At 39.8% G+C, this 15,602-nt stretch overlaps 1 protein-coding gene and 1 pseudogene across 15 annotated transcripts in view; one reads left to right on the forward strand and one right to left on the reverse strand.

Annotated features, from left to right (window-relative positions):
• The window catches only part of SLC44A5 (solute carrier family 44 member 5), a 514,570-nt gene that overhangs the window by 132,687 nt on the left and 366,281 nt on the right, over window positions 1-15,602 (forward strand). For 2 of the 15 annotated variants that reach the window (XM_055117207.2, XM_055117231.2), the window contains exon 2: window positions 148-195. The exons of the other annotated variants lie outside the window; for them this stretch is intronic. The gene's annotated coding sequence lies outside the window, so the exon portion shown is untranslated. The remainder of the gene's footprint in view (window positions 1-147; window positions 196-15,602) is intronic. 15 annotated transcript variants of the gene reach the window in all.
• Window positions 8,804-9,385, reverse strand: LOC100988338 (large ribosomal subunit protein eL29-like; annotated as a pseudogene).

Below are 15,602 nucleotides of genomic sequence, written 5' to 3' on the forward strand. Positions count from 1 at the left end.
AGTTTAGTCTATTTACATTTAATGTTATTGTTAAGTAAGAACTTATGCGTGCCATTTGTTATTTGTTTTCCGATTGTTTTGTGGTGTTTTCTTCCTTCTTGTCTTCCTTTTAGTGAAGGTGATTTCTCTCACTTTCTCCCACCTTAGGGGACACCCGAAGCCCAGTAATGCTGTGGTTCTTGCAGACTCATAGAGGTACAACATTGTTAGTCTTGGATAAGATTCAGGAGAATTCTCTGGATTACCAGGCAGAGACTCTTGTTTATTTCCCCTACTTTCTCCCAAACATACAGTCTCTCTCTGTTCTGAGCCACCTAAAGCTCCTGTGGCCACCACCAGTATGACTGCTCTGAGTGAGTCCTGATGCCAGCCCAGCGCAGGGTCTCGCCAAAGTCCTGCTGTAACTACTCCCTGGCTACTGCCTATCTTCACTCAAGGCCCTGGGGCTCTAAAACCAGCAGGTGGCAAACCCTGTCTCCTTCCCTTCAGGGTAGCAGAGTCCCCTAAGCTCCAGGTGGGTTCAGAAGTGCTATCTGGGAGTCAGGCACTAGAATAAAAAACCTTATGAGTCTATCTGATTTTCTATTTATTGTTGCTGAGCTGGCACTCAAACTGCAAGATGTAGTCCTTCCCACTCTTCCTTCCCCTTTTCCAAAGGCAGAGGAACCTCACCCCATAGCCACCACCACCCCTGGCCATGAGGACTACTGCCAGACTATCGGCCATGTTCCCTTAAGGTCCAAGGACTCTTAAGTCAGCTTGTGTGAATGCTGTTTAGCCTGAGACTAGACTCCCCTCAGGGCAGTGGGCTCCTCTCTGCCCCAGGGCAGGTTCAGAAATGCTGTCCAAGAGTCAAGTCCTGGAACTGGGGACCCCAAGAGCCCACTGGTGCTGTATGCCTCTGTGGCAGTGTTGGTACTTGAAGCCAGCAAGTCTCAGAGGCTTACCAAGGCCCTTGATGTAGTACCTGGGTATTGCTACTGGTTATTTAGGTAGTTAGCAGGTGATGAATGCTGGCAAGACTGGATTTTTTCCATTAAGGCAGCAGATTACCTTCTGGCCCAGGGTATGTCTAGAATTGTCATCTGTCAGCTAGGGCCTAGAACAGAGCTTCATGATGCTGACCTATCCTGCTGTGGCTAAGCTGGTATCCAAGATGCAAGACAAAATCCTCCTCAGTCTTCTCTCTTCTGTCCTCAAGCAGAAGGAAGGGGTCTCTTTTTGAGCCCGGAGCTGAGCAGTTAGGGGTTAGGGGAAGGGTGATGCCAGCACTCCCTTGGTTACCCCAGCTGGTGTCTCAGTACGTCGTGTGCCCCCCTAATCCACTGTCTCTGGGCCTATTTCATCCCTAGGACTTGCCTACAGGTTGTGGAGTTGCACTCCTTATGGCCTAGACTGCCTTTCACATTTACTTAGAGACCAAGACCACCTTGGCGCTAGGTGGTGAGGTTTCCAGGCACTCAAGTTCAGACCGCTGAGATGGACAATTCCCCTCTGGCTAGGGCTAGTTTAAATGCTCTCTCTGCAGGGGGCATCAGCTGAGTTTGATCTGGGTTTTCCTTTCTGCTCTCACAGAACATCACTGACTTCAATGCCTCCCAATTGCTGTGTTCTCTCTCCCCTAGCACACAGAGATGCTCTCACTACCACACAGCTGCTGCCAGAGGTGGGGGCAGGGTGGCATTGGTGATTCAGGACTGTTTTTTCTATCTCTTTAGTGCCACTTTCTGTGATATGAAGGTAAAACCAGATACTATGTATGCTCGCCTGACTTTGGTTCTTGGTTCTTATGAGGGTATTTTCCCTGTGTAGATAGTTGTTAATTGGATATTCTTGCTGGCAGGACGATGGGTAGAGCTTTCCATTATACCATCTTGCTCTCTCTCTCCATAAATATTCAAAAGTCTAAAGTTCTAAGACAGTTTATCAAACAAATTTCTGATTGCAAGCTACACTATGTCGTTGAGTAGTCATTAGAGTTAGAACTACAGAGAGTATTAAAAGTGGGAGAGACTTAAAAATGGTTTAGCTTAACTCCCTTAGCCGATAAGGAAACTTAGGATCAGGGAAGTTAAACTTACTTTCCCACAGTCACATAGCCAGCACTCTGGCAAGCCTAGATGAAAATTCAGATCTGGCTTTTAGTCCAATGCTGCTTTTTACCACATGTTATGGAATTAGCTCTGTTTTAATGAATGACATGGCAGATTAGGTGGCAGAGGTCTTTCTTTTATTGTCTGGAATTAGAGTATTGTTTGAGAGAGAGAGAGAGAGAAAGAGAGAGTGTGTGCGTGAATGCAGTTCCTCCAAACTTAACGTTGACTTCTAACTTCTTCTGTGGAAGAAAGGGGTTTTCACTTTGCTTACTCATGCCTTAAGCCTCAACCTGAAACTCTGGCATTTCTCTTTGTCAATATTAACTTGTTCCCATAACTCCCTGAGGTTTCACTTGTTATAATATTTATCAAACTCTATCATAATTGCATGTTTACTTTTCTTCTCTACTAGACTGTAAATTTCATGCCTTGTTCACAGTTATACCTTCAATGATGACTAGCACAGTGCCTTTCACTTAGTGTTTCCAATTATTTGTGGAAGAAATAAATGTAAAAAATATTATCTGTTTTTTAAAAAAAACCAGTATGAAGTAAGTATAGGAACCAGATATCTTATTTCAGGAAGAACAATCCCATATCTCAATTCAGTTTTCTATCATGCCGGGTACAATGTTCCCCAAATGATTTTTCTTAATATGTTTAAAAAAATTTTTAAAAACATCTATCTCTGGGGGTGGGGAGAAAAAACCCCACGTTTTCCCAGAACCTAACCATTTTCTTTTTTTTTCCGAACTTTCGGATCGGGCAGATATGTGTTCCAATCTCAGCTCTGTGATTTTGGGCACATTACTTAACCTTTCAACTTCACTCTCCTTATCTGAAAAAAATGGAGACTATATTACCTACCTTACAGACTATGGTGAGGATTAAATGACATAACAAATAGCAAAGTTATATATAGTGGGTATTCAATAAATGCTCATTCCATTTCCCCTTCTTCTTTACTCCATCCCTTTCTTTCTCCCTGTCACCTTCCTCCCCACCTCCCTTCCTCCCCCCTCCCTCCCTCCCTCCTTCCCTCCTTCCTTCCCTCCCTCCCTCCCTCCTTCCTTCCTTCATCCCTTCTTTCTTTCCTTCTCCTAACTCCACTTTTTTGGATACGAGAGTGCTGCAACATAGTCAAAGTTTGCTTTGTCTTACAGCAACAGGGCTTTATCGAGTAAACTACTTTCAGCCTCAGCTTACCTCCAGGACAGCCTCTGTTTTTCTACACTCCTTTTTCTTTGTCCTGTGTATACCCACAAATGACCAGATTTGCCTTCTGGTTTCTCACATTGGCTTGCCTGAAATCCAATTATTCTGCCATATGCCTGATGGTCAACACGTTTTTCACAGCAAGGAAACAGAGAGAGAGAGAGTGAGAACAGGGGAACCTGCGAGTGCCAGAGACAGTAAAACCTCCAAGAGGTTGTGTTGATTGCAGAAGGCTGTTCCAGGAGCAGGGTCTTTGGAATGCAATTTAGGGCCCAACTGAAAAGGAAAAAGGGAAGGTCACAACTGGTTGTTTGTCCTGCTCTTGACTGTGAAAGTTGCCATTTCATTATCTTTCAATCAGGCTTTATTGCAAAATGTTTTAAACCAATATTAGACTTAATATATATTTTGAAAGAGGCCTAATGTGAAAAAGAGCTAAGCCACATAACTGAATTAAAGAAAATCGTAAAAAATTATTACCAAAACAACAACTGGAGGAAAGGTATCTCTTGACACAGGTGATCTTGTCTAGGCTCAGAAATTGAGGTAACATGAGAAAGCAGTGATTAAGTAGCTACTGACGAGGTTCACATTAAATGATGAATGAACTGGCCAGGAGTTAAGAAGAAAGTGTTTAAGAGTGTTTGGCTCAGGGTAAGAATACATTTTACTGCTAATCTACCACTAACTTGAGCCCTTGTGACCTTGAGCCTCAGGTTGCAAAATGTTATCTGTAAAACCAATTGTTATACATGTGTAAGTTGCTGCTATTGATATGCTTTTATTTAAGGCCAAACTTTTGTTTAGGAAGGTGATGGGAGAAGGGTTAGGACCCTTGCTTAATTAGCTCAGCTGCATTCCTCTAATGCTGAATTTCCCAACCTAGACACCTTTGACATTTTAGGCTGAATATTTTGTTGTCGGTGGCTGTCCTGGGCATTGTAGGATGTTTAGCAGCATCCCTGACTTTCATTCACTAGATGTTTTTAGGACCCTCTTCAGTTGTGACATACAAAAATGTCTCTGACATAGCCAAATGTCTTCTAGGGGGCACCAGCCTGCCCCAGCTCTGCATTTTGAGAACCACTGCTTTGATAAAAGAGCTGAGAGATAACTCTATCTACGTCTAGAGTTTCCCATGGAGTTACCATAAGACTTAAAAAAAAATCACAAAACTTACTCTATTCCAAATTGAGTGGAGTAATTTACTCTATTTCATGCATTCACTAAGCATTTTATTGACTGTCTGCAGGCACCGTGCTAGGCCCTTGGGGTACATAGATAATAACTATGATCTGATTTCTGCCTTCAAGGACTTTGCTTTCTATTAAAGATAGCAAGTAATGCCCTATTAGTCCATTTCAATTCAAGGCTGTTAAGTGCTATCATATATCTTAAGTCAATATATGGTATAGTGGACCTGCAAAGGTGTAGTCTTCCCATTCATCCTAGAAGACAGGTGTCAGTTAAGGCCTTGTTGAGAAAGGAGTAATCATATGAGACTATATTTCAAGTCACCAAACAAAAAAAAAATCAAACTCCAGACATCTAAAATATAGCATTTTGAAATTGTATTTTCTGCCTGTCATTTTAAATTTTATATATATATATATATATATAATTTCTTAAATATTGTATTAGGGTTCGCCAGAGAAACAGAATCAGTAGGACACACACAGGCAGATACACACACACACACACACACACGTATATACATACAGAAAGAGATTTATAAGGCATTGGCTCTTCTGTTTTGGAGACTGAGAAATCCCCTATCTACTGTCTGCAAATTGGAGACCCAGAAGAGAGGCTGGTGGTATAGTTACAGTCTAAATGCAGAAGACTGACATCCCAGCTCAAAAACAAGCAGAGAAAGCAGATTCTCCCTTACTTCTCCTTTTTGTTCTATTCAGGCCTCTAAAGGATTGGATGATGCCCACCCATATTAGGCAGGACAATCTGCTTAACTTTGGCTACAGATTTGAATTTAATCTCATCCAGAAACACCCTCATAGATACATCCAGAATAATGTTTAACCAAGTGTCTGGGCACTCTGTGGACCAGTCAAGTTGACCTGTAAAATGAGCCATCACAAATATGATTAAAGTTTTTGTTAGGTAGTGGTTCTCAAAGTGTCATCCCTGGAGCAGCATCACTTGGGAACTTGTTGGAAAGGCAATTCTTGAACTTCCTCTCAAAGCTACTGAGTCAGAAGAAGCTCTGAGGGTGGGGTCTGTCAATTTGTATTTTATGAGTCCCCCATTAGAATCATGCTGAAGTTTGAGAACCAATGCTTTAATAATTCACTTATTAATTCTTAAATGTATTATATAATTTACTGAATAAATATGTATAAAATGGTGTTAAAAAAGAAGGGTATAATCTATATATTTATATGTATTAAACATGTGCTAATACATGAAATGCCTTCAGACATTATCTCATTTAATCCTCACAACAGCCCTCAGAGGGAGCATAGTGGTTCTCAGCTGTGGGTCAGTTTCCAAATACTCATGAAGTTTAAATGCAATTGTCCAGGTCTTGCCTCAGACCTACTGAATCAGAAACTGTTTGGTTTTTAATATGTACTGTGATTGAGAATCACTGAAGTGGGTATTCTTTTTGTATATTTTACATACATGAATATTGAGGCTTCGAGAGAATGCATAATTTGACTATGGTTTTTGATATAGTATAAAACTGAAAAAGTATTCCATTTATTTATTCAGCAAATACTTACTGGCATTGGATGATTAATGAGTCTGTCTGACTTTAAAGACTATGCTCCTAATTATTCAGATAAATTCAGTTTATGTGATCTACCAGAAAAAAGTGTGTTTTTAAAGAGAGAGAAAACTAATATTTACAAAGTGATTTGCAGTCCCATTACAAAACATAACAACCTTTCAAATTTTCTTAAATCATTGCTGTTTTACAAATTAGAAAACCAAGGCTGAGTGAGATGAAGTGATTTGTCCAAAATTATACAACCAGGAAGTCCCAGGGTTGAGTGTGGAACCAGGCTTTCTGATTTTCTGGCTATGGAGTTTAGCTTTTTTGAACCACTACTTAATCACATATTTATGTATAAAATTAGAATAAGAAAGATAAGTTATGTGTTATTTGCAGGATTAATTATCTTCCTGATCATTAAATTTACTTAGAAATTGTAAAAACCCCACTGGGCATGGTGGCTCACACCTGTAATCCCAGCACTTTGGGAGGCTGAGGTAGGTGGATTGCTTGAGCCCAGGAATCCAAGACCAGCCTGGACAACGTGGTGAAACCCCTTCTCTACTGAAAACACAAAAATTAGCCAGGCATTGTGGCACATGCTACTTGGGAGGCTGAGGCATGAGAATCGCTTGAACTTGCAGTGAACTGAGATCTCACCACTGCACTCCAGCCTGGGTGACAGAGCAAAACTCAGTCTCAAAAATACTAAACAAACAAACAAACAAAAATCCCAAAACAACCCCCACAAAACCCCCAAAAGCAAACACAGTATTTATGGCTCGATTTTATGTTCCTAAATCCTAAAGAAGGTGTCAGTGAATCTGTCTTCCAAATATGAGGACTCTAGCTTTTCTAATTAGCTAGTAGAAATACTGACAGTGTCCTAATTCATTGTTAATTCAGAATATAGTTACCACTTTTACTGTGTAAGGGTTTTTATATTCTAATGTGATACGGTACCTAGACTAGTTTGCCAGTGCAGTGACTGAAACAGATTAATTTATTCACACCAGAAAGAATGCAGTTAGGATAGTGCTGCACTGCTCTTACTTTCATGAACCTTTTAATTACCTTTGCCTTACACCCTTTCCACATAGACTAGACCACAGAAGCTCAAAAGGACAGTTTCACTGTAAAGGGACAGAGCCATTTGGAGTGAGGCCCTTAAGCCCTTTATTTTGGATCTCTCCTCCCCAGTTAGTTGGGTGGCAATTCAGAAAGATAAATTTTCATTTAAGATACTTTATTAAAAAGCCACTTTGAATCTATAAGAACATGTGGAATGGGAGATGTCCTCTTGTCTTAGAATTTGAGACCTCAAAGCTTGGGACATTGAGTGACAATCTCCTCCATACTTCAGAGATTGGTGCTGGACCCAGCCCCATAGGAATTACTGAAAATTGGCCGGACCACCAACTGGTCTGTGATCTGCCTTTGGCCTATTCAGACTTCTTTTAGAGGGAAGGGAGGCAGATGCTTCCCTCACCACCAAATCACATGTTGGGAAGCCCCAAGAGTACTGCATATAGAGGTTATGGTCATCTACAAAATGGTAGAGTGTCATCTCTGTCCCTGGCTGGATGTTTGCCAAATTGCAAAAATTAGTGGGGTTTCCCTTTGCATCTAGCTGAGCAGAAAGTGAGTTTTTTCTTGAGAGAAACTGACATGTGACTCTCCATAATTTGAAGCAAAGTGTGATAATAATAGGTCTCTGCTTCTTTTCTGGAAAAGACAAAGGATAGAAAACAAAGTAGAGCTGCCCTTGACTGCGGGGCAACGAGGAAGGAGTCAGCAGTTTGTCAAGCTGCACGTTCATTGTACTCCCTGTGAGTCAAGAGGACCCTAAGAGGGCTGCCTACTGGGGCAAAGCTGAGGGGTGCAGGTGATTCTGAGTGGTCAGATAAAGAGCTCATTGTCTATTGTAGGAAACATGTAGGGCATAGGAACTTGTTGAGAGTCTCCCAAGAATCTGCAAATGTACTTAATGAGATCCAATATTTGGAAGGCTGCTATGACAGAGGGCATCTGATAGTCAAATGAGAGTTATAAATTAGCTCCTTTTTTGATCCCTGCCATCTCCCAGGATTCAGAAATGGAAAGGGCAAGGTTGGGGGTGGGATAGGGAGAGAAGAAAGGAGTATAAAAAACCAGAACACAGTCCTCCCCTATGTCTTCTCACAGCTTCTCTTCCCCTCACACTGAGTCATTCCTGAGCTGACAGGAGGGGATGCTCCAAATCAAGTATTAGATTAATGTTTTGAGTTAGACAAGACTGAACTTTTTAATACTGGATGACAAAATTGTTATCATGAAAAGAAATCTGAAAGAGACACTGTCAAGGCTAGAGGAGGGGAGACCTGACAGAATGTCTGAATGCAGTGATGGGAGAAAAATGAAGCTGTTTCCTGATTGCTACCGAGTCCAGCTCATGCAATAATTAATAATGAAGGGCCCAGATTCCTTAGCAGATAAATTGTAGAGAAAAGGAAATGATGGGAGAGGATTCCGTTTTCTGAATTATAAACTTAGAAAATCACTGTAGTGAAAGGCTTCATTTAAATAAGAGGCTAAATTAGAAAGTTTCCTTGATACCTTCAGACTTTAAAAATCTATACTTTTTTGTGGGGGTAGGGGAGGAGTGTTACGCTCAGATTTATTTGTGCAAATAGCACAGGAGGACACCAGCCCTATGCAGACGGCAGTGCAGGGCGGGTCACACCAGTCCTTCTGTCCTCATATTGGCAGATGGAGATCTCTACTTTGAACCCTTTGTAGTGGCCTGGGCGCCTTTGGGAGCCTGAGCTGGAACTGAAGCTGGAGCTGCAGGCTGGGCCTTGGTTTGATCCTTGGTCTTGGCCTTTGGCCCGCACAGCCTGAGCCCTTTGGCAATGTGGGCATGATCATGCTTCCCAAGCTTGGAGTGGGCAATGTGGGCAAGTCGATGGAGCTTGTGACTGACACCCTTTGGGATCTTGGGCTTAACTTCCTTGGGCTTTACCAGGGCCTTGATAGCCTTTGCACGTGCACTCATGGCCTTGGCATTGTTGGCCTGCATCTTCTTTAGGCCCTTCTTGTTGTGCTTCTTGGCAAAGCGCATGTTCCTCAGGAACTTGGGGTCCACCCCTTAAGAGATTCGTATCTTTGTGATTGGGGTTTCTTGAGGCAATTTCTGTGCCATATTCGGGACCAGTTGTGTGTGGTGTGGTTCTTGGACTTGGCCATGTCTGCACTGTAACCCGTGGCTCCTGAAGCGCCTGGAAATGAAAGCTCAGTATCCTTTTGTATATAACTGGATATCTTGGTCTGTTTGCATTACTGTAAAAGAACACCCGAGGCTGGGTAATTTTTAAAGAAAGAGGTTTACCTGGCTCACAGCAGGCTGTACAAGAAGCATGGCATCAGCCTCTGTTTTTGGCGAGGACTCGGACTGCCTCCAGTCACAGTGGAAAGCAAAGAGGAGCTGCTGTGTTCAGAAATCACATGGTGAAATAGGAAGCAAGAGAGAGGGGAGAGGCAGGTGCTAGGCTCTTTTAAAAACAGTTCTCAAGGGAACTAAGAGTGAGGATTCACTGATTTCTGTGATGACAGCACCAAGTCATTCATGAAGGATCTACAGCCATGACCCAGACACTTCCCATTAGGCCCTACCTCCAACACTGAGGATTTGTGGGAACAAATGTCAAACAGTACTACCTGGGATCAAGTGTTATTTTGGAATACTGTACCCCTTTCCCACATCATCTTATTCCATATACATTATTTTTATGAATTATCATAGAAGAGTTTTCATTATATTTCTAAAATTACATTCTTCATTGCTGACAATGCAGCTTTAACCAACAATTGTTGGTCCTAATAGTGACATTAACTATTTGGCATTTTTATATATTTTACCTAGTGGACCATAATGGCTTAAGCCTTTTGAGTATAAGCCAGTTCATTTAGTTACCTCCACCATTTCTTTCAACCAAGACTCACAAGGAACAATTTTAACAGGCTCCATGTTCCATTTTTAGACAATGAGCTTTGGTTTTTGGAAATAGCTTGATCATATAGTATAATATAAATTCTAGGTCCACCTCCAGTTTTTTAAGATTTTGTCTACTAATGTGAATGGTCTTTGATACTCTTGGTAATGAAAGGATTAAATCATTGATGTCATTATATGTTGAATTTGGCTATTTTCATCAGCCTTCAGGGTCTGGCTTGTCTGCCTTTTAAATGGACAAAATGGAGTAACATAATTTGTTTTTAAAAATTTTATTGCCTTAAGATATTTCTGACTTTCTGATGTGTGTTTATAGCTAGGCTTTATGGATAGTAGGTATCTGAGAAAGAAAGTATCTTTCTTCCCCACAGGCACTAATTCCATCTTGTAGGTTTTGATTTTTTAAAAAAATATTCCCTGTGCATTATGCTAAACATATGGGCCCTCTTTCCTTTCCTTTCTTTGTTTTTCTTTTTCTTTTTTTTTTTTTTTGAGACAGAGTCTTGCTCTGTTGCTCAGGCTGGAGTGCAGTGGCTTGATCTCAGCTCACTGCGACCTCTGCCTCCCAGGTTCAACTGATTCTCCTGCCTCAGCCTTCTGAGTAGCTGGGACTACAGGTATGGCCACCATGTCCAGCTAATTTTTGTATTTTTAGCAGAGACAGGGTTTTGCCATGTTGGCCAGGCTGGTCTCGAACTCCTGGTCTCAAGTGATCCACCCTCCTCAGCCCCTAAAGTGCTGGGATTACAGGTGTGAGCCACTGCGCTGGGCCCTAACTCATTATTCTGTTTTGTTCCTATGAATTCTTCAGAAGAACCAACTTTGGAGTGTTATGGCCCTTTCTGCTAACAAACTTGTTTGTATGTGGTACTTAGTTTATCTTCCTACCATGAACAAGCAGCTATGGACCTTGTGGTTGAGACAACATAAGACAGCACAAATATTTGCACCTGACTCTCAAACCACACATTTTAGAGCTAGTCATATGGGACACCCACCCCGTGGTAATTCATTTTTCAGAATGCTGCATGTTTTACTGCTTGGCTAAGTTCGTAAATCCTACAACTTAAAGTTTTGCTTTTTTATTTTTATTTTTTGTTTATTTGTAACTAATATTATATCTGGGAATTAGATTTCTATCTTTTGATGCTAAAAATATAATATTTTTATTCTATGCTGTAGGTAGTCTTTTTTTATTTTTTATTTTGAGAAGTGCTTAAATGAAAGACTCTCTGCTGTTAATATTTTATCAATAGATTTTATGCAGTGTGAGTCCTTCCACAGAGACATGCTCACTGGATAGTTAACAATTTTCAACTAGTAAAAATATGCATGGAAAATACTATGCTTGCTCCTTACATGCTGAATTATTAAAAACATCCAAAAATTTGATCTGAGATATTAAATGCTGACCATTTGTGTTATCTTCCTGAATTACTTTTTAAAAAAATCTCCTGGTTGGCAGGTTCAGATAGGCTGACTACTTTGTGTGTGTGTGTGTGTGTGTGTGTGTGTGTGTGTGTGTGTGTAGATAGTTGAATTTTGTCTTCTCCAAATCCTCTCTCTTTGTTAAAGGAAAATCTATAGAATCATTTCAGATTTGTTCTTCTATATATTGTCTTCTCTAAACCTTATCTATTGAGAAAACTTTTTTCATTATCAATTCAAAAACATTCCTAGATCTTAATATATTTCATATGACTCCTGCAAGAGGTGTAATTAGTAGGAAAGGGGTCTTTTAAATGCATTGGGTTCAAGCAAAAAGGCTATCCATTTAGAATTCATACTGAAAAGGAATATATCAGTGTAGGGAAGTGAATGAGAGTCCTCTTGAAATATTTTGCTTAGGGACCTATAACTTATTCTAAGCTCTTGACTTACATTTTATTTATTTATTTACTTATTTATTTATGGAGACAGTCTTGCTCTGTCACACAGGTTGGAGTGCAGTCGTGTGATCACAGCTCACTGCAGCCTTGAATTCCTCAGTTCAAGCGATCCTCCTGCATCAGTCTCCCAAGTAGCTGGGACTATAGATGTTTGCCTCCATGCCCAGATAACTGACTTAAATTTATGTATTCTGATCAAGTTCAGCTGATTAGTCAAAGGCATTTCCTTTAATTCTGCAATGCCTTCAGTAGTCATCCAAATGGCACATTTTCCCAGATTATAACTAACTCCTTTTCCTGTTTAATTAATGGTCATAGTTCAGAGTTCATTTCCTGACTGAAACACCTCTACTTTCAGCAATTTAAACTGTGGATTTTAATTATTAGGTTGATAATGAGCATTTAGAACTCAAAGATACCAGCTTTTAATCCATATTACTATTATTGATTTGAATATTTATAATATATGTTCCATTTTAGTACATATGGTAGATTATGTATGCTAATATTTTCATATTTTAAATGCTGAATTTAGCAATACAGATGATTTTGTAAGTGACAAATAAAAATTGTATGTATTTTCAGTGTACAGCATATTTTATATATATATCCATTGAAAAATGATTAAATCAAGCCTGATAACATATCTGTCACCTCACATATTGTTTGTGGTGAAAGTATTTAAGATCTACTATATCAGCAATTTTCTAGTATCAATACATTATTATTAACTATGTTTTACTATGTTGTACAATAAAGCTCTGGAACTTGTTTATCCTGTCTAACTGAAACTTTGCACCCTTTGACCAACATCTCCCCATCCCTGCACCTGCCCCCACAGCCCCTGGCAACCACCATTCTATGCTCCGTTTCTGCAAATTTGACTGTTTTAGATTCCACATATAAATGAGGTCACAATATTTGTTTTTCTATGCTGGGCTTATTTCACTTAGCACACTGTACTTCAGTTTTATTAGGATTTCCTTCTTTTTATAAGACTGAATAGTATTCTATTTTATGTCTATCTATCTATCTATCAATCATCTGTCTATCTCTATCAATCATCTATTTGTCTATCTTTGGAATTTAAGAAGGTAAAGAGAATGACAAGAGGAAAATATTGGTGTGTTAGATGTTTTTCTGTGCTATTTCAGTTATTAATCACAGAGCTTGAGTGAAATTATTTTAACTATTTATTTAAACTCAATTAGCTTGAAACTTTTAAGGAATCATAAAAAATGAATACAGAACCATATATAAATTATATATCACTAATTTTTATAATTCTTCTTACTCAAAATTTACTTGGGAAAAATATAGAAACTGTATTTATGGATTGTTTAAGGAGTATAAAATATTTATTTAAAAGCTATTAAAAACTAGTTTTTAGCAGATCATCTTTAGAGAATGTCTTTGAAGCTTGATAGTCATGAGTTTTTAATGTTAGATTAATTTCATATTAAAGACAAAAGTGAAACATTAAGAAACAATCTGTTTTGAAGCTAATGTAATTTATAATCGCAGTATATATTGGGAAGACTTAAAAACTAGGAGAAATTACATAAATGAATATCCTGAGTAAACAACAACTGACATTTATTGTACACTTAGTATGTGTCACACATTTTTAGGTGTTTTGTACTTATTAACTTATTGAACTCAGTAATGTCCCAGAATAGGTACACAATAGGATCTGGGGATATACAATGAGGAATCAAACAGAGAAGTAGCTCTGCTCTCAGAGAATTTATATTTTAGGGGGAGAAGACACAAAATAATTAAAATTAATAAATAAAACATATAGTGTGTTATATGGTGGTGAGTTTTATGAGGGGAAATAAAGGCATAAACGGAAGAAGGGGAGTATGATGTATGAATGTGGTGGTCTTTCATTTTAAGAAGGTATTTAGGGAAGTCTCACTGAGACTGTGACATTTGAGCAAAGATCTGAAATCGCTGGTAAAGACATCTGGATGTCTGGAAGAAGAAAGGCCCAGAAAGAGGGAATAAGTGTGAAGGCTCTGAGGCGGGAGCATGCTTTGCATGTTTGTTTCAGAAGCAGAGATGCTCATGGCCAGGAGGAGAGCAACCGGAGATGAGGTCAGAAAGTTAATAAAGGGCCTGATTTTGTAGACTTGGGCTTTTATTCTGAGAAATATGCAAAGTTAATGAATGGTTTGAGAAAAGACATTTTAACAGGATTCCTCTAACTACTATGTTGAGAATAGACTGTGGGGGCAAGAGTTAGAAGAGGAGGTCAAGTAGGATGCTGTTGAAATAGCCCAAGCAAGGATTATGGTACTTGGATCAGGGTAGGGGTGGAGTGTGGAGAGAAGTTTTGAATTCTGGATATATTTTGAAGATAGAGCCAACAGGATATGGTGTCTGAAAGAGAAGAGTCAATGAGATGCAAGGCTTTGCTCTGAATCATGGGAAAAGCATTGGGAAGACAGTGGAAGAAACAGATTCAGGAAAGGAAGATCAAGAATTCAGTTTTGGACATTTTGGATTTGAGATGCCCATTAGACATCCAAGAAGAGGTAAATCTTCACTACACCTCTGTGAGGTAGTTCCCAGTATTGTCCTGATTGTGCAAACAAAGTAACAGTTTAGAAAGGTTAACTTCTCTTTATTCATCAGCAAGTAACAGAGGCAGCATTCAAGCCTGGGCAGTCTGACATCACAGCCCCTGCTTCTAAGCACCATGAGATCTGCGTCTAAGGATTTCAGAAATGAGTATAGTTGTGTTGAATCATATAGACTTATAATATGGAAAACTCTACCACCCATCAGATCTAGGACTTGCAATAGCTTAGATTAAAATGGCTCTTTTTAAAGGAACATTTAGGCCAGGTGCGGTGGCTCAACGCCTGTAATCCCAGCAGTTTGGGAGGCCACAGTGGACGGATCACGAGGTCAGGAGATCGAGACCATCCTGGCTAACACGGTGAAACCCCGTCTCTACTAAAAAAAAATACAAAAAAATTAGCCGGACATGGTGGCGGGCGCCTGTAGTCCCAGCTACTCGGAGGCTGAGGCAGGAGAATGGTGCGAACCCGGGAGGTGGAGCTTGCAGTGAGTGGAGATCGCGCCACTGCACTCCAGCCTGGGCAAAAGAGCAAGACTCCCTCTCAAAAAGCAAAGAAAAAAAAAAAAAAGGAACATTTATAAAACCTTAAGTATTTTGGTTTCTCTCTGCTCTATCTCTATCTCCATCTCCAACTTCATCTCCATCTTCATTTCTCCATCTATCTCTATCTATCTCTCATCTCTATTTCTTTTATAAAAATATTTTTATTTTACTGTAATAGACATCCCATTCATCTCTATTTCTCTCTCTCTCTCTCCCACTCCCCGCCCCCACCTTTACTCTAGAGAGCTGTTTTTCACATCTGTCTAGCTAGGGTGGCAGTTTTCTGTACTACATAGCTCTTAATAGCTTGTGACAACCATTCTCATTTTGGCTACTACATTTCTGATGCTGTTTGTATTTATGCCTCTTAGTCACAAGCTCTCCAACATTTTAGCTTTCAAAAAGTTCTTGCCATTCCTGGTTACTTTCTGAATGTCGGTTGACCCAACATTCTACTTTCCTAGGAGTCCATAGTTAATGACATTGTTCAGGCTTCGTGTATCCTACATTTCCATTTTGTCCAATGTGCTTATGGTTAACTCAC

Source organism: Pan paniscus, chromosome 1 (assembly GCF_029289425.2).
Source record: "Pan paniscus chromosome 1, NHGRI_mPanPan1-v2.0_pri, whole genome shotgun sequence".
Taxonomy (NCBI): domain Eukaryota; kingdom Metazoa; phylum Chordata; class Mammalia; order Primates; family Hominidae; genus Pan; species Pan paniscus.